At 38.7% G+C, this 24,170-nt stretch overlaps 1 protein-coding gene across 1 annotated transcript in view; it reads left to right on the forward strand.

Moving 5' to 3' along the window:
• The first annotated feature begins 8,008 nt into the window (after positions 1-8,008).
• Positions 8,009-24,170, forward strand: part of LOC103462729 (leucine-rich repeat-containing protein 4C-like) — a 49,634-nt gene continuing 33,472 nt past the window's right edge. Inside the window, exon 1 of the mRNA XM_008405693.2 lies at positions 8,009-9,141. The gene's annotated coding sequence lies outside the window, so the exon portion shown is untranslated. The remainder of the gene's footprint in view (positions 9,142-24,170) is intronic.

Consider the following 24,170-nt stretch of genomic DNA (forward strand, 5'->3'; position numbering starts at 1 on the left):
AGGTGTTTCTGATAGCAAACATGATTGGAATGCAGTCTAGTAGAAAAACATTGTTGATGAAAACTGTTTGACCTTGCTCCACATGAGGTGAATTTTTTCAGTTTTTTGCAAAAGTGTGATCCATCAGAGTCCACGCATTTCTGCTTCCTTGCCCTAGCATCACACTGCTCCATTATTCAGCACCATGAAATTACAAACTACCATTTGTTTTCTTCAGAATATAAGATTGCTCATCGTCACAGGCAAAACAAATGTTCCTCTCCTTTCTTTGTCGTCAATATGTAAGACAGCATATTGACGACAATATGCTTTATATAAAAAAAATAAATAAAAATAAACAGAAAGCCAGGTCAGCCTTGTAGGCTTAACCATAGAAAGTGTCAGAATGAGCTCATCTGTGAAAAGAGCAGTGAATTCCCTGAAGAATTCATGGTGAGTGATTTTGGGTGCTCATGAGGATTGTTGCATCAAACCAAACTCTTCTCCTCCCGTCCTGCCTTTCTGTTGGTTTCCCACTGTAATGTCGATATTTGGGGTTACATGTAGTTTACACGTGAACACTGAAACACACATTTTAAAAGACAGCTTTGGGCTCGTCCCTCGTCGCTGAAATGTCGTAAACAAAACACTGCAATTTTTTTAAGCATTCTTATTGCATCACATCCTGTGATCCTGAAGAGTCTACCTACATGCACAACCACTTCAATGTAAAGGTCGTTAGAATCAAATGCATCTGGGATATTTTTCATTCGTGTGAACAGGAATTGCAGAACATTTTTGAATGTGCTTTTTCTGACATCCTTTGGTGTTTATGTGTTGAAGCAGCTTGAGGTGAGAAAGTAATGTAGTGGCCTCATTAACTTAATGCTTTAACACAAACACAAGGCTCATAAAGATCGTTCCTACAGTACAATAAAACACCACTGCAACAAACAGCATGCAGTCAGATTCAATTCAAGTTTTTTTCTTTTTCCTTTTTTGTTGTTTTTTAACACAAGTGTATAATTTTTTTCAGATGCATAAACTGACTAATTACCCAGCATGTAGTTTTGATGTGTATATAAATATATAAATATGTGTTGTAAGTTACCAGTGAAATACTATATGTAACACTCTCAACCTAAAATATAATAATGCTAGATAGCACTTACGGATGCAGGAGGTTTTTTAGCTTTGTTTCGTATTGATTAGTCAATCACTTGATGTGGATGACATGATTTTGGTATTTGACAGTAAAGTAAAAAAATCTTAGTGTTTTTTGGAATAGTCCCAGAATTGGAAATATCCTGTTCAGGAGTGATGCTGAAAAAAACTCGTCCAGGCATTTCTTCCTTCAAGGCTGGACTACTGTAATTATCTACTATCAGGAAGTCCACGAAATGCAGTTAAAAGCCTTCAGCTGACGTAAAATGCCGCAGCAAGAGTTTCGGTATAAATGAAAAAGATTGATCATATTTTTCTTACTTTAGCTTCCATTCACTGCCTCCCCGTTAAAGCCAGGAGAGAATTGAAGATTCTCCTTCTGACATATAAAGACCTTAATAATCAAGCTCCATCATACATCAGAGACCTGATTGTTCAATATGTTCCTAACAGAGCACTCCACTCTCAGACTTCAGGTTTACTGGTTGTTCCCATGATTTCTAAAAGTAGAACGGGAGGCGGATCTTTCAGATATCAGGCTCCTCTCCTGTGGAACCAGCTCCCACTTTCAGTCCGTGATGCAGACACCCTGTCTATTTTTAAGACTAGGCTTAAAACTTTCCTCCCTGATAAAGCTCATAGATAAGACAGCAATGTTTGCCCAGTTGAGTGGGGGAGTAGGAGGCAGTATGATCCAGCGGGGGGAGAAAACAGTCCAAAGAGACAGTGCTCCCTAACTCTGCCTCTATCCTCATTTTAAGGATTTAGGTTATCCTGAGCTATCTCCTTGGTTATGCTGCAATAGGCTCAGACTGCTGAGGAACAGGCTGACCACATTCTCCAGTTTCTTGGTGTGCTACTCTCCAACTTACATTATTTACCATTGACATGTTTTTTCTCAGATTTTTTCCTCTGCATAGAAGCTGCATCTGGTCTGGCATTCTGTTTTGGCTGAGGTGCCTTCATGGAGGAGGGCATCGCCTGAGAAACTGCTGCCAGCAGTTAAATGTTCTCCCTCTCCTGCTAGTAACTTTTTTTTTTTTACTTTCATTAACATAGAAATTTCTTCTGCATCAGTTCTTCTGTTTCTTTTTTTGTATCTGCTCTGTCTTCTCATCCCCCCAGTCGGTCGTGGCAGATGGCCGCTCATACGCAGCCAGGTTCGGCTGGAGGTTTCTTCCTGTTAAAGGAGACTTTTTTCCTCTAGTTAACAACACAGTTTATTTAGAAAGCCAAGAAACTTGAAGAATATACTACAGCTTAATATATTCCAGTATTTTTGAATCTGAAGTATCCATTCTTTTCTTAGCGCCTTTGAAAGTAGACAGTTTCACATCATCCATGATAGGGCATACATATTCTACGCAGGCGTGTTTGAAGAAATTCTTTTAAAAATGTGAAGGAAAGCACAACTCATTCAAGCAATTCCCAACGTTGCTTTCTTTCTTAAAGCAACGGTAAAAGAAGCTTTCATATACCCTTTAGAGCCAAAATGCTGATATCTCCTTTGAAATAAATATAAGGGCTTTAGTTCACTGCTGCTGTATTGTTTCAAATAAGTCCTAGTAACACAAAGGATGTGTTTATATTGCCCGTGAATGGAAGCATCCTAATGAGGACGTACATATTTGATGCAGTAAAAGGTTTGGTGTTGATTTGATTGAACAGATCTGCTGAGGTTTTAGTTTGTAAAAAATAAAAAAAACAGTGCATGCTACCCTCTCCCTGGTTCCCTCCCACTTTTATTTTTAAATTTCCTCCTTGGGAGATCCGGGATTTAAAATTCATATTTCATCAAAGCATAAATAAAATGCTGAGAACTGAAAGTGCAGCATATCGTATGTATAATTGGTGTTTGTACAGGAGAGGCAAAGTTTTTTCAGCTTATGTAACATTACCTCATAAATGTACTGCACTGCAGGAAAGATGGTTTTGATAGAAGGTCAGTTATGAATGAACTTAATACAAACATTTACAAGGATCAGCTGTGTGCACCTACATGCAATGCAGAGCAAATTACATCATGAGTGATCTCAGTTTACTCGGCTTCTTAGCTTTTTTTCAATACTTGGAAATCCTTTTGACAAGCTACGTTTTTAATTATGTTTCTGGAAAAAAACAGACTTCTATAAAAAATAACTAACATGAAAGAAAGGGAGCTGTTTTTATGCTTAAGTAACTAAAAACTTTAACTTTAGAAAGTGGTTGAGATTTCTTTTGAAGTGGTGCTCTGGAAAGTCAATCATCAGTCTTTTTTTCATGCAGTCAATAGCTGTGTGAAAGATCTCAGTTTGGGGAAACAAAATGAGTTCTCAATGGAGCTATTGCTTTAGCTAATTTATGTCAATTTCAAATTAATTCAGTTTGGTTTATTTTTATAGCTATCTTTCACAACACATGTTATCTCAATGTACTTTACAAAAAAAGGAAATTCAGTCAAATCATACAGAGAGATTCCACATCAAGTAAGTACTTTCAAAGTTGATCCTAGTTATTAAACAATGTTGTCGAGTTTGATTTATTATTCAAACTGGTTCAAATATTTTCTATCTAATAAAACCAGATGATTGCACTGAGTCACTGATTTGCATTCACTCTTCCTGGATGTGCTGCAGTGGGAAGTCACTTGCATTGTCTCATTGAGTTTGCAGCAAACCTTCAAACAGAGAATATAAGGAACTATAAGGTCTCTGATGTATGATGGAGCTTGATTTTTAAGGGTTTTATATGTGAGAAGGAGAATTTTAAATTATATTCTGGATTTAACAGCAATGAAGGGAAGCTACATTAAAATAATATGTCACTTTTTAATTTTCATCAGACCTCTTGCTGCAGCTCTTCCTTCTACTTAGCCATCACTTATGTACTTCATGTCTCTTTACATGGACATCCATGGCTAGTTATGCTGAAGTCTGCCGTGGGCTGTAATCTGTTAAAATGGGTAAAGGTCTATGTGAAGCACACTACAAAACAGAACCTGCCAAAGAGTAGTTATTCAATGCAAACGTGCATTGAACAGCAGCGTACATACAATATATCAAGCCCCAACAGGGTCTTCAAACTGTAATGTACATAATCATTTGATAGTTCAGTGACATTGGTGTAAAGGGTTCAAAAAACATCATCCTCATGAGTCAATATAAATGTGTCAGAATTAAATGATAAATGAAGGAACATATTTAAAATTGATCCCAGTCTGAGTAGCTCTCCAGTGATAACTACTCTCTCTACAAATACATAACCACAGAATTATAAAAGGATGTCAATGAGATGCTGGGATGATATATCCTCCTTGAGTTATCAGCTGTAAACATTGAACAACTCTCTAAAATCACATTCAAATGAAAGATATTTCTTGTAGGGCTAAATCAATTAGCTGAATAGTGGAGGAGTGAAAAACACACAATTGATTTGCAACTATTTGCGAATATCAATTAACCTTATAAGCAACAGTTAGCCTTGCTGGAGCAGAAACTGTTAGGATGGTGTCGTTTAGCATGCTAGCTGATAATCCACCTCATCTACATGACAGTTGGAAGTAAACTGACAAATTGTTGCTCATGAGCAGGGATAGCTAGAAAGTTAATAACTAATTTTTATGCAGTGTCTTACAGTTGGAAGTAAACTGCAAACTGAATTTGAATTCAGATTGAAATAAACTGAATGTATTTGAATTTTAGCTGAAATGGATTGTTAGGGATTTTAAGATAAGATTTGCCTCTGTTGCAGATTTCTGTTGTTTTTTGGTTTTGGTTACAGATCCATGTTTCCAATCAGAAAAAAAAAAGTCCATCCATCCATCCATTTTCTTACGCTTATCCGGGGTCGGGTCGCGGGGGCAGCAGCTTCAGAAGGGAGGCCCAGACTTCCCTCTCCCCAGCCACTTCTTCCAGCTCCTCCGGGGGAATCCCAAGGCGTTCCCAGGCCAGCCGAGAGACATAGTCCCTCCAGCGTGTCCTGATTTCACAATAAAAAAAGTGTTATTGTGAAATCAATATAATCTGACTATAGTAAATACAAAAAAACAAAAAACTAATCAGAATTGAAACAGGAAAAGCTAGTCAAACCAACCATGCCCTACACCAGGGGTGTCAAACTCCAGTCCTCCAGGGCCACGGTCCTGCAGTTTTTAGATATGCCACAGGTAGAAAACACAGGAATCAAACGGCTGAGTTGCCTCCTAATTGTGTAGATAAATCCTCCAGAGTCCTGCTAATGACCTACTTATTCTGTTCAGGTGTGGTGCAGCAGAGGCACATCTAAACATGTCAGGAGACGGGCCCATCCAGGACTGGAGTTTGACACCTCTGCCCTACACTATAAAGTAACATTTTCAATAACTCACACTGATTTGATCACTGTTAGACCAGCAGAATAATAATAATAATAATAATAATAATAATAATAATAATAATAATAATAATAATAATAATAATAATAATAATAAAAAAATCACTGAATGCGATGCAAGCAAAAATAATGTCAAGAAGTGACGTTATGCCATTAAATAAAGAGAAAAGTCATACAAAGTGAATAGTATGCATAAATGGTTAAATGATTACATGACCATTTGCATAGTTGAGAGAGTCCATTTGAGTTAAAGGGAAAAAAAATATCCAAGGCAAACTGAACCTATATGAGGAAGTAATTGCCACCTAACAACTGGTTTGGCCTCCCTTGGCAGTGACAGCTGCTCTCAGTCCTTTGCTGTTAGTGGTTGTGACTTTTTTTATCCTGCTGTGAGGAATTTTGTCCCATTTTTACTCTTTAGAACTTTTCATATTCAGACACATTGGGGGGTTTCTGAACATGAAGGAGCTATTTCAAGTCATGTAAAAGGGTCTATATTTTATTTAATTCTAGATTTTGTGTAGAAACCCTGCGATGGACTGGCAACCTGTCCAGGGTGCACCCTGCATCTCACCCAAAATGTCTCGCTGGATATAAGCACCAGCAACCCTCCTGACCCCACTGGGGAAAAGGGTGTAAAGAAAATGAATGGATGGATGGCTTTTGGGTAGAACTGCCAAAAAACTTTATTTATTTCAATGTTAAGTCTTTTTAAGGTGAACTTTCTGGTATGTTTCTGGTAATTAACCTGCTGCAAGACACAGGTATGTTTTAATGGATAAAATCTGAATTTGAAAATTACTTTTTGTATTTATTTGGATGATCTATTTCTGACATCATCACTTGTTTGATGATTGGAAACATTTTAGTGTGGCTAAAGACCTAAAACAGAGAAGATCTGTACATGGGACAAACTTTTCACTGAACTCTACAGACATGTATGTGAAAGGGACCTGTTTCCGGAATGCTTTGAGATATTATTTGTAGTAATTTGGCTCTATGCAAATTAACTGATCAACGGAATGATGCAAAATTTGTTTTCAGAGATAAAATTCTGTCTGATATTCCTCAATGTTTTCTTCAGCCACCAGCATGGGGATGGTTTTCATGTCTGACAGTCCTTGTTTGTTATTTTAGCAATACATGTTACTCCTCTTGTTTTGACATTGTTTCCAGTTTATGATATCTTTTTGCTCAAACTGTTTTTACTGAATGCGTGTTATAACAAAACACTTTTAAAACATGATCCCACTTCACTCATCATAGATGAGGAATCTGAAACAAAGAAAACCACACAGATGAAACACAGCAGATAAAAATGACTACATAACAAATCTGTAGTTATTGAATCTGCTGTCTGATACAGTTTTACAATTAGTTAAAAGTGAGTTAGGATGTATCTTCTAACTGGTACCAGATGTTGGCAAGCTGACTATGTTTTGCATAAGAATGCCAAACGACCGAGCCCCATACCAAGCAGATTAAATAACAATGCAGCAGGTGCATCACGGAGTCCAAGGATCACAGATCTAATCAGACTTGTAGTTTTAATTATACATGACTAATTAATATTTTCAAGACAGGCATCATGTCTGAAAGCCACTGAGTGAGTATGGATAGACAGAGGGTCAGTTTTGCATTTCAACAGTGTGGCACAACTGAAAAGAGTGTAAGGACGTCTGACCATTAGATATATTTCTCATATCAAATAAAAAAAAAAAATAGAGGGCTAACTCCCTTGTTTGGTGAAGTTGTGCAAAAACTCCCACTCATCTGTCTTTTAAATTCTTAGGTGATCAGAAACATTATGACAGGTAAAAAATAATCTTTCTCTCTTTCTCAGTTGAATTATGGGCCTTATTGGCCTCACAGTCCAGGAGGTGTTCTAACACATGACTGATTTTTGCTTCATTATGTCTGCTAATGAGACAGGCTGTTCTGAGTTCAAATGAAACCTCACTCACTTCTCTCTATCTTCAATTCACTTAAGCTCACCTTCAGGGCAACGCCAACATGTGTGCCTTGGTGCTCTTTGCAGTGGGTGAGTTTTCTCCCTTTGTTATGTGTTTTTTTTTATCCTCTGTCTCAAAGCAGATTTTAGCCCAAATGTGTTGCATGAGATGTTTGTAATTAAAAGCAACCATGTTTAATGAAAAACGGCAGCGGATGTTATGTAATGGTCTCATAGCCTGAAACTAAAGATATAAAATGATAGATATTTCTGATTTTGGTGGGCACACGCATCTGTCAGTGCTTAACGCGGAGGAGTGATAATACCCCTACATGTTGAGTGGGAATTTATTTGAGGACGCTGACTGTGGAGATAGTCCGTTTTAGATGACTGAATAGAGAATAACGCCTGTAGGTGGCAACCATACCTCATCAACAACTGAATCACACGCGCACGCGCACTCCAGGTACACACAGGCGCATTTCCAACCCCATCAGATCCGTGCTTTATACATAAGCGCTATTGATCCCCGATAATTAATGACTGCTGTGTGATTTAAATGGGCAGCGAGACGGGAAGCCAAAGTGGTCAAAGTTAAAGTGGTCCCTGGGCAATAAGGGGACCAGCGTGCACGCCAACACATGCGCAACAGACACACACGCTAGTGAGTCACAAGCGCGCACGGCAGATCTGCGCCCGGAGACGATTTGAGCGCGCTCGCTATTCAAGTCATGGACGGCAGCGAGCTGGGGGACCATTAGGAGCCGCTGGCAGAAAGCCGCTTTATTTGCAACACACGGACGTTGCAGCCTAAACCGCGCGGACTGGACCCACGCTGCCTGACAAGCGGAATTATCACCGATGTGATCAATAAACCGAACGGCTTTGACGGGTAGGGATGAAAAATCTCACCCTGTACAATCTTCCCCATTTTACTTGACAGAAACGCTGTGTGCCATATGCTCTGCGAATTTCAGAGCAGCCTATGGCAAGCCATTTGTCCTGATGCGGAGCGTCTGATGGTTGCAGTGGGACGGATATCCTCAATTTTATCCAATAGGCATTCTAAGGTTTTTCTGTGTTGGACGCTTTTTTTTCTCCATCTCTCGCTGCGCTGACCTTATTCACAAGGCTTTAAATAGGTAAACGTTGACTGCCATGCAGTAATGAACATCTGACTTGGGAAAGCCATTGACTGACAGTTTTTTTTTCCACTTTATTTTTTTGTCTGTCTGTTTTTCTTTTTCTTTTGGCAAAATTTTATTTTTGTGGATTCGCCTGGGAGGCTGTTTTAGGGTGAGAAGCGGCCTGTATATGGACTTCACTCCCCCTTTTTTTAAAAAAACAAAAAAACAACAACAAAAAATAAAAAATAAAAAAAAAACTCTGCAGGATTTTCCTCCTCCTCGGTCCAGAGGAATACCTTCAAGTCCGGGAGGCTACTGCTTCTCCTCTGTGGGTTTAGAATGGTGACCGCACCGCAGATGAACGCAACTCTCAGAGTGTTTGGCGTTTTTCGCAGGCGAGCATCTTGACTTGTGATCGAGAGAGACGCGGACTGCAGCAGCCTCCAGCCCCCCTTTTCACATGGAGATTTGTGTCTCGGTGGTACTGCAAATCTTGAAAACGTGGACGGGGGCCCTGATGAATTTTCCTGCTCTGCTCTCGCCCTCGAGTTCTTTTATTCGAAAAAATGCGTAAGTATTTCATTCAGATTTGCTCCGTTTATCCCCTTTTTCGGTTGTTCGGAACTATCTACCATCGCCACTTAAGCTCCCGATTTGCGCTTAGCTTGTCCATTTACATGCCAAGAAATATACTTTTTGCGTCTTAATTCTGTCTGTGTAGAAATGTTCAAAAATCTGTCGCATTCTCTCTCAACATTGAGCTTTGTTTTGTGTTTCAAAGGCTGTGACTGATATATAGACATGTAACGTTAAGGAAAAGGAGACCTGAGAGGTAACTGGTGCAACAAATTCAATCTTTGAGCGCTTTATAGAGACCGTGAGTCTGTATTAGTCCCTGTTGCCAGTAGGACATTACTGATAGAAAAAGGCCTACGTCATATGGTAATTCAAATTCAGTTCAGGTATTCTCAGCATACACGTTTGCAGCAAAAGGGGCGCCGGATTGGCCAGGTGAACTGGCTGGTCCATGTGAAGGGCGCTTTGAGTTTGAAGAGCAGAGAATCATGTTTTAAACAATCAACAACAAAAAAATCTTCTCCCTCATCACCCTAAATTTCATTGTGTCTTATTTTGTTTTGTCCTCCTGCGTCCTGACCATGTAGCGAAGACAAAAAAAAAAACCTTAGTCAAGCCACCCATGGGTAATGCACCTCAAGCAAAAAAAAAAAAAAAAAAAGCTGCCCCCCCAAACGCCCACCCCTCCCTACCACAGCTCGAGAAGGTTACCCACAAGAACAGGTTGCTTTTTGAAATGTAAAATGTCAAGTCCTAGAATTGTTGCTTTGGCAATGCTGCCTTAAAGGAAAAAAAAAAAAATCTATGTGGGAGCTGTCCATCAGTGTGTGGTGCTGAAAATGCTTTGCTTGAAGTGGCTTGAAGAGAGTCCTGCATTTAGAGCTCTGACATTGCAACTGAAATTGCTGCTGCAGCCAAAAGCTTTCCACTTAAACCGTAACCGACTGATCCTCAAGTGTGCCCTACCATATTCACATCTGGCGATTTTACGGCCAGCCTGTAAAATGAAGGACACGCTCTGAGTGAGGAGGGCTGGTTACCACGATATTTGCATGCATGTATGAGCACAGCTGACACAATCTGCAGTATCTCCATTTAAAGCTGGTTTAATTGCCTCTTTGAGAACTGAATTGTGAGGTGAGTTTTTTGTGTATTTAGGCAAATGAGTCTGCCAGGGGTTTAGATTATTACCCATGTGAACATTTATAATTTAGAATGACAGAAAACACAAATTGTTTGCCATTCGGGGCCTGAAGATGCTTCCTATCTTGTTATTACATGTGTCACAATTTATTTTCTACCCTATTCTCACAAATAGGCTATAGAATTTGTACAGTGATGTTTTCTTCTTTTTTTTTAAATCCACTGACGGATTTTCAGATAGACGAATTAGAAGTGCTAACACTAGGACCACACACCTGTTAGTCTCTCAGTAGGACAATTGGCCACCTGAGGAGCCACACTGAGCTCCTAAATGTTCTTGGGGGAAAAAAATGAAGTTCGCTGAAGGGTTGTGTGCCAGCCGAGTTTCTGAAATAAGCGTTGTGTTCTGCTTGGTTGAGAATTTTCAGCCATTAAGTGTGGAAAACATGAGTTCTGAGCTTATGCAGCAGCAACGGCGGTTCTTGTCACGGCCTTTGAGTTTGCGAGTTTATCACCTTGTTAAATTGTTCAGTCATCAGGAGAGAAACAGCAGAACACAAGGAATGTGATCACCCTGACAAACGCAGTGGAGGTTTGGCATTTACCTGCCTGCCAAGCAACTGAATGGAGACAAACCACACTAGGGCTGCTCACTACGGCAGCCCTGACAGAAGCCCTCACTGTGGGAAATGAGCACTTGGGTGAATGAATTTCTCTTCATGCGTGACACACATGTAGTCAACCACTGGTAGAGAACAGGGTGAACGGTGACTCATCTATCCAAGATTTTTTTCTGTGTCAAAACATGTTTTTTGTTCTTGCATTACTACTCGGGCAAAAAGGGTAATTTATGATTTCTGCAGTGACATTCCTCCATAAATTTATTGTGATGTGCTCTATCTTTACTCCTGTGACACATATTGTGACACATTTGTCTAATCTATTTTCTCTTGCTTTTTTGAAAAACAACATGAAACCTCGGTTATTTATGCTGTCATCACTCAACAACATTATATGTGTTAGAGTCTTGAACTAAGTGTATTTTAACAATCAGCCCTCTTTTGATATTCCTTCTTTTTTAAACAGAGCCACAGGAGTCTAAATAATGAGCAACTGGGTCTGCCCAGGGTTTTCACACTCAACGCTAAGCCTGCTGGGATGTTAATCATCAAGTAATATTTAGGGCTGGTTGCTCACATGTGCAATTTTCTTTGTTCAGATGTTGAATAAGGACTCATGCAAATCATAATTCTTTGCTAATTTCCGCCCAAGATCCTCATGTTATAGGGTCAATGACATTAAGTTAAAGACAGATTGCATGTGGTGCTGCCAAGTCTCAGTCTAATTTTAGTTTGACATTTTCAAGAATAAAGAAAAAAAAAAGAAGAAAGTCTGATGATTGTACTTGCTCAGTGCCTGGTAGTGATGGTTTTGGTATGTGTCAAAGAATAATTTTATGCTAATCATTGGTCTATAAAAGGACAAGGAATGAAAAATGATACTGGTGATTTATCAAGTCAACTTCTATATGAATTTGGAAAGGAGGGCACAGATAATCAGTGGTGCAGCCCCGCCCCTTCCCCACCTGCAGCTGCATCCAGCTGGTTAGCTGACAGAAAGTTAGATCTTCATTTCTCCTGCATTTCAAAGAAGGGCAAATCTATCAGTCTGTCCATGAGATAGATTTTGTAATAATCAGTATTTCGTATTTTATGTGATTCGTTAATGGCAGTGAGAGGTACAAGTGATTGTTCTTTCAAAATAAAGAAATGACATAGTAAACCGTTTTTGTTTAAAAAATGCATGAAACTGTGTTATTGTGAGTAAAGTTCAAAATTCTTTAAAAAATCCTTACCAGCCACTGCCTAACAGGCATGGATGATCTATGTACTAAGAAATTGGCAGGCTGTTGTTTCAGGACTGATACAGTATCATGCTGTACTCATGGTTTCAATTTTTTTTTAGTGAAATGTCAGAAGTGACAAAGTGAGTTTTTTCCGTTATAAGAAGTGTCATATAACTGCCACATGTTTCTGACCTGTTAAGAAGCTATAAAAAGGTACAACATGCTGAACAATAAGCATTCAAAAATAATATTAATAGCATTATTGTTGTTGTAATAATCTGTAATTAATATCTTCTTGTTTTAAAAGAAAATTAGATCGCATCATAATTTTTTAAAGAGGGCGGTATTATGTAAAATCATCTTTGTAAGTTGTATATCATGTTATAATGTTATTCCCTCATCAGAGCCCTCAGTGTTGCTTCCAAGTAGTAAATGGCATAATGGGAAGGCATGGTGTACTGAAGGCGGAATGTTGGGAAGAGCAGGTGCTTCTTAAAGAGACAGAGGCCAATTTCAATTTGTCAGATTTCTTTTTAGTTGTGTTTGATAATATACGGCATTTTTATAACACCTGAACTTAACAAATTGTGCCTTAAAAAGGCAATCTGTGTCTTGAAAATACACACCACCCCTTTAAGTTACTGGAATACTTTGAAGCTGTGGTATTTTTACTCAAGTTTATCAGAAAGCGAGTTTCAGTACTTATGCAAGCTAAATATGTTAGAATAATTATAAAAATAAAACTTTCATTTTAACACAACTGACCTTGGTCATGATTACCTTTGATTGTAGTTTTGCATGAACTCTGGCTTTCTTTTTTTTTTTTTTTGCTGAACGCTGTGCTGTGTAGACTGACTGTGGATTAATGCCTGATTTTGAAAGCTTTTGGTTTCAGCCTGTCAACACCAAAGAAATGCTGATTCATTTCCACGGTGCTCCGCATTACACTTTCCCAGCTGGTGACTGATGGTGGCAGTCAGAGTTTTTGAGGAATATGCTTCATGATATGTAGGACCCGTTTTGTTGTTTCATCAATTCACGCTGTTGGCTCACGATTCTGAATATCTCAGCGGGATTGAGGACCCAGGATGAGAGTGGGGCTAATTTGTGTAATTTGTGTCGCGTGTTCTGTCTGAATAAAGTGACAAACAGCTCAGCTCAAAACAGGCGTTTTGTAAAAACGTATATAATACGGAAAAATGACTTGCCTTTATGTATATATCTGAAGTATGCATCCTCGTGACATAAAGAAGAGAGAGGGGAAAACCTTGAGATTGGACTGACTTCCAGCCAGCTCCATTTTGATAGATTGCTCCTGCTATCTTTCCAGTAGTACCTCTAGAAAACATGTGTTTGTGTCGAGTCAAGAGACAGGGTGATCTCAGTTGGACCACTCGGGTGTGAAAGAGTCCAAGGCATGCCAGGCTGGAGAGAGACTTAGTGTTCACTGTAGCAGCTTAAGTTATGCCTTTGTGCACCAGAAAGGGGATTATTCTCTGAATCCTGCTCTGTGTCATTCACAATTTTGCTTTTCCAAATCAACAAATATGAATGTGGTGATGTATGAAGAGATGATATTCACTTACTGTATGTGGTATTTCATTACAATTAAATGTGACTTGTGTGGAGCCGCTGCAGTGATGCCTGAAAAAAATATATAACTCATGGCACAAATGTCATAATTGTTTTGACTGCGACTGTTGGTGCCTTACTTCACCATCTGTGTTGTGTACCATGTGTCTGCAGTGGCCTGCAGCAGAAGCCAGCAATCAACTCTAGCGAGACGCTCTGATAGAAAGAGTATTTTCAGTCGACAGGCACCATGTTTCTGCCTCTTCAGCAACCAGCCACTTTCTGCAAATGCCATAATGACCTTTTATAGATTTCTCTACAGATTCCCAACAACCTACACACATATACAGTTTGCAATAATGCACAAGTCAACATTATTTTCTGTGATTATATACTAGATATGGCAGTGTTGTGATGTGTGGCACAGCTGAGTTCCGCCCCCTGCTCTGAAGAATGCATAATCACAGTAAACAATACCCCAAGGGCAATTATGCTTTTTTTTTTTTTGCCATAACCCTCATATCTATTTATTTCTATGGGTTTCAAACTTTTATAAGTGTAACAACTTAAATAAAATCAAGACATATTAAAGCAGCAATGAAGGAAACACATAAAGCTGTTTTTCATGATTTACTCTTCGGGGTGAGATCTGAGCGCTCTGATCCCAGGCTGATAGCAGGAGATGCTGATTAATTAAGTTCAGAGTCAAATAAATGTCACACTTCATTTTTCAGCAGTCAGCATGTTGTATTCTATTGACAAGTAAAAATGGGCTGTTAGATTACTTTTGATTATAATTATGCAGCAATGCAAAATTTGTACTTACATGCCGTTTTTAAATTCACAATATTTTAGTTACTTACAAGTTACAGTCAAACAATATTTAGCTATAAATAAATATTTTTTTGCAAGTGTCTCAAACAATCGATTTGCTTATTATTATTTTCTCAATGTTATTATCTAAAAAGAAAAAACCGGATAGGCTGTGTCACACTAACACAATTAGCCAGTCAGAGTCTTGAGTGGAATCATTATGATTTTTGCTTGACTGTGCCACCCCACTGCAATCACTCCTTTTGTTTTTGCACACCTGGAGGCTTTACAAAGGAGCAACAAATCAATGAACATGTTAGATAGAATTAATTGGCCCGATTTGATAAATCCTGACAACAAGTTTGAGTTTTTTTTTATTTTTTATCTTTTATTGTAGTAGCATAATCCCATGCTATGGTCATTTTTAATTACATTTTATGTTGCAGTTATAGTGACATGCTTAGAGGTTTCAATTTGTACAGCAACATTTTAATATCAGACAAAGATAACCTATTCGGCACAAAAAGCAATTTTCAAATTATGACTTAATTGTCTATGGAAGAAATATATCCAAACCAAGCATTGCCTAGTTAGAAGTTAGTTCTCTCCACCTCCCATCAATCATTTGCTGTAACTGGCAATTAGTCTTTTACACCACCGGGGAGAAATGTTGGCCCACTTTTCCTCACAGAATTGTTTTAATTCAGCCCCATTGGAGACTTATGGGAATGAATGACCTGTTTAAGGTCATGTCACAGCAGCCCAGACAGATTAAAGTGTGGACTGAGTTTAGGCAATTTCAAAAACTTTATTTTGCTCTCTCTGAGCGATGGAGAAGTGAACTTGTGTTTCCTGGTTCATTGTCCTGCATAATGCAGGCTCTCTTGAGCTTAATCTCGCAAATTGATGACCAAACATTCTCATTCAGGATTTTCTGATGAAGAGCAGAATAAGTGATGCGGCGAGTATGACAAGGATACGAGGCATTAAAAGATCTCTTTACCGTCACAATACTGCTACAGAACATAATAGCTGTTTGATGTTCTTTTTCTGAAATATTGTTAGTTTTATGCTACATGTCAGAGGAGGTCCTCCTTCCAAAAAGCTTTATTTTTTGTCTCATCACAGGCTGTAGGGAATCATTAAGACAATAGTTTCATGTTTTTGATAAATGTGAGACAGACCTTTGTGAGGACAGCAGTGGTTTGGCCTTGGAACTCTCTCACGGCAGCTGTTTTGCCCAATCTCTCTAGTATTGTTGAATCATGAATCCTATCCCTAATTGAGACACGTAAGGCTTGCAGGGCTTTGGATGTGGTTCTGGGTTATTTTTATACTTTTTTATGAGTCAGAACAATCTTGGAGTGTTTTCTGTGAACTGGTCAGTCCTGGTAAGATTTCCCACTGCTTCTTTTTTTTTTCATTTCTGGTAATTTTCTCATTTTTCCCAATTAAATGATCATTTCAATAAATTATTCTTAATTGCAACTCAAGAATAAGTCATGAAAGTGTGAGAAAAGAAACTGAAGTCTTTGATATGCGAACTAATTTTTCATAGTACTTTATTCATGCTGCCAATTCTTTTTGCCAATTGAACAATATTTCTCCTGCTGTATTTCACATTGTAGTAAACACAGAGAGCAACCCCTGTGTTGTCCAGCGTCCTTGGTCTTCTGTGTTGCTCTCTCCTCTGCAGCTCATCCCAAAGGTTTTTTTCTGGGAATAAGGCCTGGAGAATTGGAAGGTCATGGAGGAAGATCAGTTTTGTGTGTGTTGAACCATTTCTGATTTGGCATCTTGATTCAAATGATTGTGCTGTTAAAAAACCCTCAATGACAAACTGTTTTCAGTGAAACAGTCTCTAAAGTTCAGAGCTTTCATGGTATTTTATCAAATTTATGATATCATGTATTCTAGTAATGTTTCTCAGGAAGAGACAAAGACCAACAAAATCAAGCATTCGCCATACTTAACACTGATCATATGGTGCTCTTGTATGAAACCCAGGAATGTACTATCAACAGTGTTTGTTGATGGAAAGCTCAGTTTAAATTTGATCTGTTTGCTAATCAGCTTTACATATATCAAGACAGAAAAGGTATTTGAATAGTGGCTAGGAGAAGTTAATCAAACAAATGAGCCATTCTATTGAGATATTTTGCATCACCTAGATTGTGATAATTAAATTACTCACAAGATAAAAAAAAATAACATTATATGATTATGCAGTTCTATTTATGTTTCTTCAGTTTTGGAAAGGTTTCTTTCTAAAGGAGGACAGCAGCTTGAATTTGAAATACCAGACCTCCAGATGGAAGTAAAAATGTCTATAAATCTATTTCCCATTGCAGTTCTTCCTCAGTCCATCTGCAAGATCATTATGTTCTCTGCATTCAAGTTTTTGCCAAAATTTTGCAAATCTAGGACAGTACTGACTGTCTGTGGAGACTCAAGAAATAGTCCAGATTACATTACAAGATAAACTTTCTATAGCCGGTGAGAAAGCTGCTGGAGCTATGCTGAAACTGTCACAGTCATATTATACAAGATAGTTTCTATTGTAAAGCATGTTTTGATCTATAGTCCTGCTGGGACGTTATGAAACTTAATCTGAAATGTGTTGGTTAAACAACAAATCTACTCTATACACTACAAATGCCTCTAGCGTTGTGACCTCTACAGTTTTTCCCCCCTCCCTTTATGTTTTTTGAAAATTGAAGTGAAATTGAAGGACTTTATCGACACTGCCATAAAATCAAAGCAAGTAAATCAGCTCTTGTGGTACTACTGTGATTTTGTTTCATCCTCTGCCTATTATGAATAAATTAATTATTTTCAGGCTATAGAAAAAAATCTCAAACCTTGCTAAACTAGGAGAGCAGGTTTTTGGATGACCAAGGTTAGTCAGATTGATCCTCAGCAGATTGTGTTTGTACACATCTCAGTGCCAATCCAGCAAGCAGTATAAGTGATATTTAATTTTTTTGGCTGAATATTGAATTAAGAGTCTGTCGAACAGACATTAGTTTTGCTGAAGACAGTGAGTGTAAAACTGTAAACCTTCAACAGCATCATCATTTTCTTCTTTGTGTGGAAAATCTGAACTTTTCACTGCTTTGGCTTTACCCATAACCCAGGGCTTTATACACTAGAAATTTCATGGGGGGTGTCCTAATGTGAGAAGTCATGGTTCTGCCTATAACATTTTGTGGTTGGGTTTATAGTGCTAATTAGACTGAGACTCACAGAGGGGAGAGAGGAGAGAGTCAAATCCCACAAACAGTTTGTGCAGCACCTGGAAATGCTGCTTCAAAACGAAACAACAAAGCGGAATCCAGCCAACACTAATGAGAGCGATGTGAGTTTTCTGCTATTTGATGCATTAAGTTGAACTCCACTGTAGGTGAAAGGAAGCCCTTGGAAGGGCTTTGCCTCATGGCACAGGCAAATCTCATTGTCTGCTTATCAGCATCGAATTTACTCCGCCTTACTGAGATATTCCCTTCGAGAATTAGGGATAATAACTGAAGTGATGACTGGCATGATGAGCCTGTATCTCTCTCATGTTCAGTTCCCCCTCCTCCTTCTTCTCTTCTCTTTCTAACTCCTCACAAATCTATCTAATTCCCCACATTTTGATGTACATTTTATCTCCTGCCAGTTCATTTGGCTTAGATGTCTGTGAATATCTTAACACCACTTAGAGTTATGCACGCATGGACTTTCATGTTACAACTTATGAGGAACAGACAAGGATTCATGATTCATGGTGGGAGTTAACGGAGTCAGTGTAAAAATGAAATTAATATCTAGTTCATTACTGCTCTGGCAAACACCACAGAGTGAAGTTACTGCAGTCCACTAGATTGGCTTAATTGGCAAAGATAAAGGCCCGGTAACTGTTGCCAAGACAAACACGACTTGAGCGAGATGGGAAATTGCAGGGATGACAAGCTTGTCTCTTTAGTGTGTTGTTCCTCAGCTACATCTTTACCCTTTTGTGTTAACACATCTTTCACCTATACTGTTTTGTGGCATTTGAGGGACTCATAAAAAAGCACTGCAAGAACATCAAGTTCCTCTCTTGTGATTCCCAAGTTTTTTGGTGTAACTCCCTGGTTGAAATAAAATATTGTCCTCTTCAATTACTAAATAAATGAGGGGAAAAGGGAATTTCTCTTTGTCATTGTCTTGATTCCTCAGTATTATCACTTTACCAGTGAAGTTTCAGTGAGTTTATTAGATTAATGAGAGTTACCACAGTTGTTTGATATTTCCCCTTCTGTGTGATTGTTGCAAAATAATTGAATATAGATGCTCCGAGTCATGATTCTATTTAAAATACTTAAATCCACCTTCTATTCAACGTTTTGGCTTTACTCTGTAGCTACAAAAACAGGATTTATATGGGAACATAACCTTTGATGATGTATAATTTTGTTTTTTATATTCCTATCTACCATGTTGTCTGAATATTTTTAGGATTTAGCACATGACGACGTTGAATGTAATGTTCACGCCTTCAAAAATCACTCATGGACCGCTGCCTTACATAACTATGCTGTTAGGACAACTCATAGTCCAGAAACAAAACAGGCTTTACCACTTAACCTAGAAAGAAAATGTTTGCCAAGCAAAATGCTGCTTCAGTATTCTGTTTTTTCAAATAGCTATATTACATTTCAAGACGGTTCATTATAAAGTCATCACATATTTGCTCAGTAACATGTCTTCAAACAAATCAATTTTTTATTGCAGTCAACATGATGCAAAGATTTGAGTTATTTCCATAAACACAAGGCAGTAGCAGAATTTTTTGCATTATGGTGACTGCGTCTCTATCCAAATCACGGTCTATGAAATCCCTCCATGAATGCCAGCTGTAAAGAGATATTTTAGGTGTCAAGTTAACACATTTTGCTTGTCATTTCGTCGCACTTTGTCCCCACTGCAAAGAAAACCGCAAGTCACATAAACTGACAAGACTAGGGTCTGTAGAGCATTTCACCCCTAACTGCAAGGGTAGCGGGTCAATCCTTGGCCCCTCCAGATGGTTGTTTAGCCCTTTCATATTCACACATAAGCCACCTTGGATCAGCATATGGTCCTGCAGGAAAGATGCATTTTAAGGTTTTAATTACTATTTCTTATCAGGGAATTAGAAAAAAAAGCTAAGTATTAGGTCAGAAGGGCAAACCTTGCCTGGTTAGGTTTTTATTACCAAAAATGGCATTTTAAACACTTATGACCATCTGCCTACAGGACACCAGATTAATTAACAAAGTACTCAAGATGTTAATTAGTAATGAAAACAATCATTAGGTAACACTGGTGTTCACTGAGTGTAAAACACTTCTGTGTAGTACACAGCCAAAGCAAAATTTTGCTGGCTCATCTAACTAGCACCTGCAGCTTGGACTTTAATTATCCAGGCAGGAAATCCTGACACAAACTAGGGAGTCGCCTTTATCACACATTCTGAGCCCATTAATAATGATCGAGAAAGCAATGCTGCTTGACCACTTTACCCACAGCTTGTTGTGCCGCAGTTTCATTGAACAGGTCCTGTCATGTGACTGGATGAGCATGCATCACTGTCTTCAGTATTGAGTTTAACGCTGTTCAGAGACAGCTTTACTCTGGTTTACTCTGCTTGTTCAAATGTTTCTCAAAAACATTTGAACAAGAGACACAATTGGATTTTACATAACAGACGAAAGCAAAGTTCAATATAAATGTGAAGAAGAAAGAAAATACTTTACAAAACCAGATTGTTGTCTTTACACTGACACCCTTAGTTAAATTATTTTCAAGTTGCCTAATTAGTAAATCATCAACATATATGTATTTTCATCTCAGCATAAACATAGTCATTCTGTGAACGCCTCAGAGGTTTGTTGTGGGATATTAGTGAACAATGAAGACAAAGTAACACAGCAGCATACAGTCACCAGGCAGTGTATAGCAGGGTTAGGCTAATAAGCTTTGTCTGAAAATGGAAAAGTATTTCAAAACTACCTTCCTTTGAATAGACGCTTTTCCTCACAGACTAACATCCTTGGCAAGTATAACATTAAGGCCCTCAGGTGTATGTCACTCTGTGGAGGTCTGCGTATAGTTGAGACAGATTTATCGTGAACTTCTGCCAGACATGTCAAAGGTCAGTTTTTATAGTTGTGTACACTCGATGTCACACAGTAACCCGCTCGGCACAAAATCGTTTTCACATGAAACAGTTTTGTAAGTTTKCACAGGGTGGAGCAGCCACCGCCCTGACAGGCGTAAGAAATGGGGCTACATACCAAACCAGCTCATCAAACTTGCTAATATCCATTGGGATTGTGGAAAATCAAGGAATCTGTCATGAGAAATGTATGCAGTCGGTATGTCCGAATATCAAATTCCAATTGTTTGTTGACAGAGCAACAACAAATCCATAGTAAAAACAAAAGCTATGTAGGGAACTCAGCGAACATTTGGAAGAAGGTGCCTTGGTCAAATAAAATGACAGGCAATGACAAAAATTAATCAGAGACACAAAACAGTAGTTTATATAACAGAATTATGCCATTGTGAGCCAAATAAAAAGCATCACCCATACCCATTAGTTTGCCTACCAGTATCATCCAGTAGTGGTTTGTCATTCTTGGACGGTGATGATATGTCGACTATGTATCATGAGTCATTTATTATAGCACAGAGTGGCTCAGCTAAGGGGCATATGGCCATGTTGGATCAGAGCCATGCTGCTTAAGGCGGGGTAAACGGATGGGTAGAGATTGGTGGTGCATTAGCTGTTTAACTCTGCATCGTGTTTCTGAGTTGCTCTACAGTAAGCTTTGCTGTTTATCCACGAGGGGTAAATTAAACCTAACCATCTCTTTTTTCTGTTCTGTGTAAATAGGTGTTCTTAAGGGATCAAGGCTATGACACTGTAAATAAATATAGTCTATGTATGAATAACAGACAGAAAAGTGAAACACGGAAAAAAGGAGTGTGCTTTCAAACATTTAAAGTATCCTTGGCAACAAAAGGCTGCATTGACATGGCGTTCAAAGCAGTTTGCCCCAACACTGACACACAGCTATGGCTGTGATCGGCAGTGATTGGCTAAATGCACCAGAGAAAAAGGTGCTGCAGAGCTATGGAGCTGACGATGAACTGTGTGTGTCGACTGTTGATTATGAGGAGAGCCTGTGGTTCCATCTATTTCATATTCATGAGCCAAATGGTGCACGTTGTAATATTCATGGACAGATTAGACGTTGAAAACACCAGTATGAGTAAGGCTGTATGCAGAATGCATAGGCTGTCATAAACCTCACTTTCACTTTAAATTCCTCAACCTTGTCAAGGCCCTCTGGATGGTTCCGGATTTTGTTTCTCCCCATACTTAATCCCAGCGTTGATCTCCCTGCTGAGATGAGCAACCGATGCTGAGTTTGTCCTAGAGAAATTTTGTCTACAGGAATTTCTCACTGTAAATGTTACAGCATTTTCTTCACCATCTACAAGACAGCCTATGTTTTTTTTTTTTTTTTTTTACCATTTCTTTCTGTACAATTGCATCCTGTTTTCTGTACAAGGGGTTGAGTGCAGACTGGCTTGTAAGAGAACAGCTTTGTTCTGCCTCTCTGATCAGCTGGCTTGCTAGTAGTCGGGTGGGAGCAACAGAAGTGTGTCCAATCAAGCTGAGCCCTGTTTTAAAATACCCTGCAGTCCTTGGGCAGAGGCCTTGTTTATGACCCAAAATTGAGGAGATGGGCCTGGCCCTATTCCAAACCCGAAAGCACATATATCCCGTTTGCGAATATCCAGAGGACAGTGAAGCACAGCAAGGTGGCCCCATGAGACACCTGCACATGTGATTCAGTTTACGCGTATGAGAGAGAGAAAGTGTGTGCTGTAAACCTGCTGTATTACCTTCCAAGCCTGGGCAAAGAAAATTAAAATGCCAACTAAATAAAAACATCAGGTGAAAGACGGTGTACTTAAAGGCCAAGAAATAAAATCAAATAGATCTGATTTGCCTCCTTATAGATTTCTTCAGTTAGTTTTTGGACACATTTAAATTTATCAAATCATCAAACAAATTCTATAAAAGATACCTTGGATGAAATAAAATAGTAGTAAAAAGAATMAAATTCATATTTTATTTGTTAAAAATGATCTTCATTACTCAGTGATCATTTGAAAACACTTTTTAAGTCGAGTCGAGTTATTAAAATTGTAYTGATGAGCTTACATGTGGAAGTGTGACAAAAAGAGAATATGAGAAAAAAATCTAAGGAGAAAAATACTTTAATAGGGGACTGCAATTAAAGTAGAGTGCCAGTACTTTATAATAACCATACGCAAATCTAGATTAATCACTGTGATTACTGTAACTTATTATTGTGATGGTGAGGATTTATGGGACATTTCACCCATTAGGTGATCAAAGTGTTTTACACCACACTGACTCCTGTTTACCCAAGAACAAATCCACATTGGGGAGGTCACAATTACAAATAAATCTCCTTCTGTGTAAAAATCCTTCTGAAAAGCCTTTTAAAAACTCAATGATCTTTTGAGTCTAGTATACTTGACCCATTAAAGTGTGGATATAAAAACAAAAGATTATAAAACATTTCTATATGAGCAGTTTGGAGAATAGATGTCTACTGGAACATCTTTATGGTGTTTGTTCTTTAAGCAGTTAATCGTTTGGAGTGTGGTTTTTAATAATTCAGATATAAAAAGAAAAGCTCATGCTAAACACATCACAGTGATAAATTTAATGTTTTTATTTCATTTTACTTTGAAAAGTTATGGCCTATGTTTTTAGAACATTTAAAATTCAGTTTATAAGACAGTTAATATTACATACCATCCATCCATCCATTTTCTTGCACCCTTGTCCCTCAGTGGGGTCGGGAGGGTTGCTGGTGCCCATCTCCAGCTGACGTTCCGGGCGAGAGGCGGGGTTCACCCTGGACAGGTCGCCAGTCTGTCGCAGGGCAACACAGAGACACACAGGACAAATAACCATGCACACACACTCACACCTAGGGGCAATTTAGAGAGGCCAATTAACCCAACAGTCATGTTTTTGGACTGTGGGAGGAAACGGGAGTACCCGGAGAAAACCCACGCATGCACAGGSAGAACATGCAAACTCCATGCAGAAAGACCGGGGCCGGGAATCGAACCCAGAACCTTCTTGCTGCAAGGCAACAGCTCTACCAACTGCGCCACTGTGCAGCCCATTRCATACCACTAATATGAAAAAAAAATKTATGCAGAAATGTTATCCTACTGAAGAGTATGTTCATGTACTCTGCAGTATGAGCCCTCAGTACTTCTTTTGGGGCGACTTTTGATTTTGTAGCTGCATCAATGTGTGGTTTGGCACAGAGGTGAGCAGCTTGTGGCTATTCTGAGTTTTCTTTACTAGCAGCCTTCAGCCTGTCCTCATCTTTCTTGTGACAACACCCCATAGATTMTTTAAGTGGTTTGGGGTAGATGAGGTCGATAGCAAATCAAGCCCATYGATACGATGGATTTTAAAGAGTGACCAGTTATCAAACCATCCATCCATCCATTTTCTTGCACCCTTGTCCCTTAATGGGGTTGGGAGGGTTGCTGGTGCCTATCTCCAGCTAACGTT

The sequence above is a fragment of the Poecilia reticulata genome, linkage group LG3, assembly GCF_000633615.1.
Source record: "Poecilia reticulata strain Guanapo linkage group LG3, Guppy_female_1.0+MT, whole genome shotgun sequence".
NCBI classification, from domain to species: domain Eukaryota; kingdom Metazoa; phylum Chordata; class Actinopteri; order Cyprinodontiformes; family Poeciliidae; genus Poecilia; species Poecilia reticulata.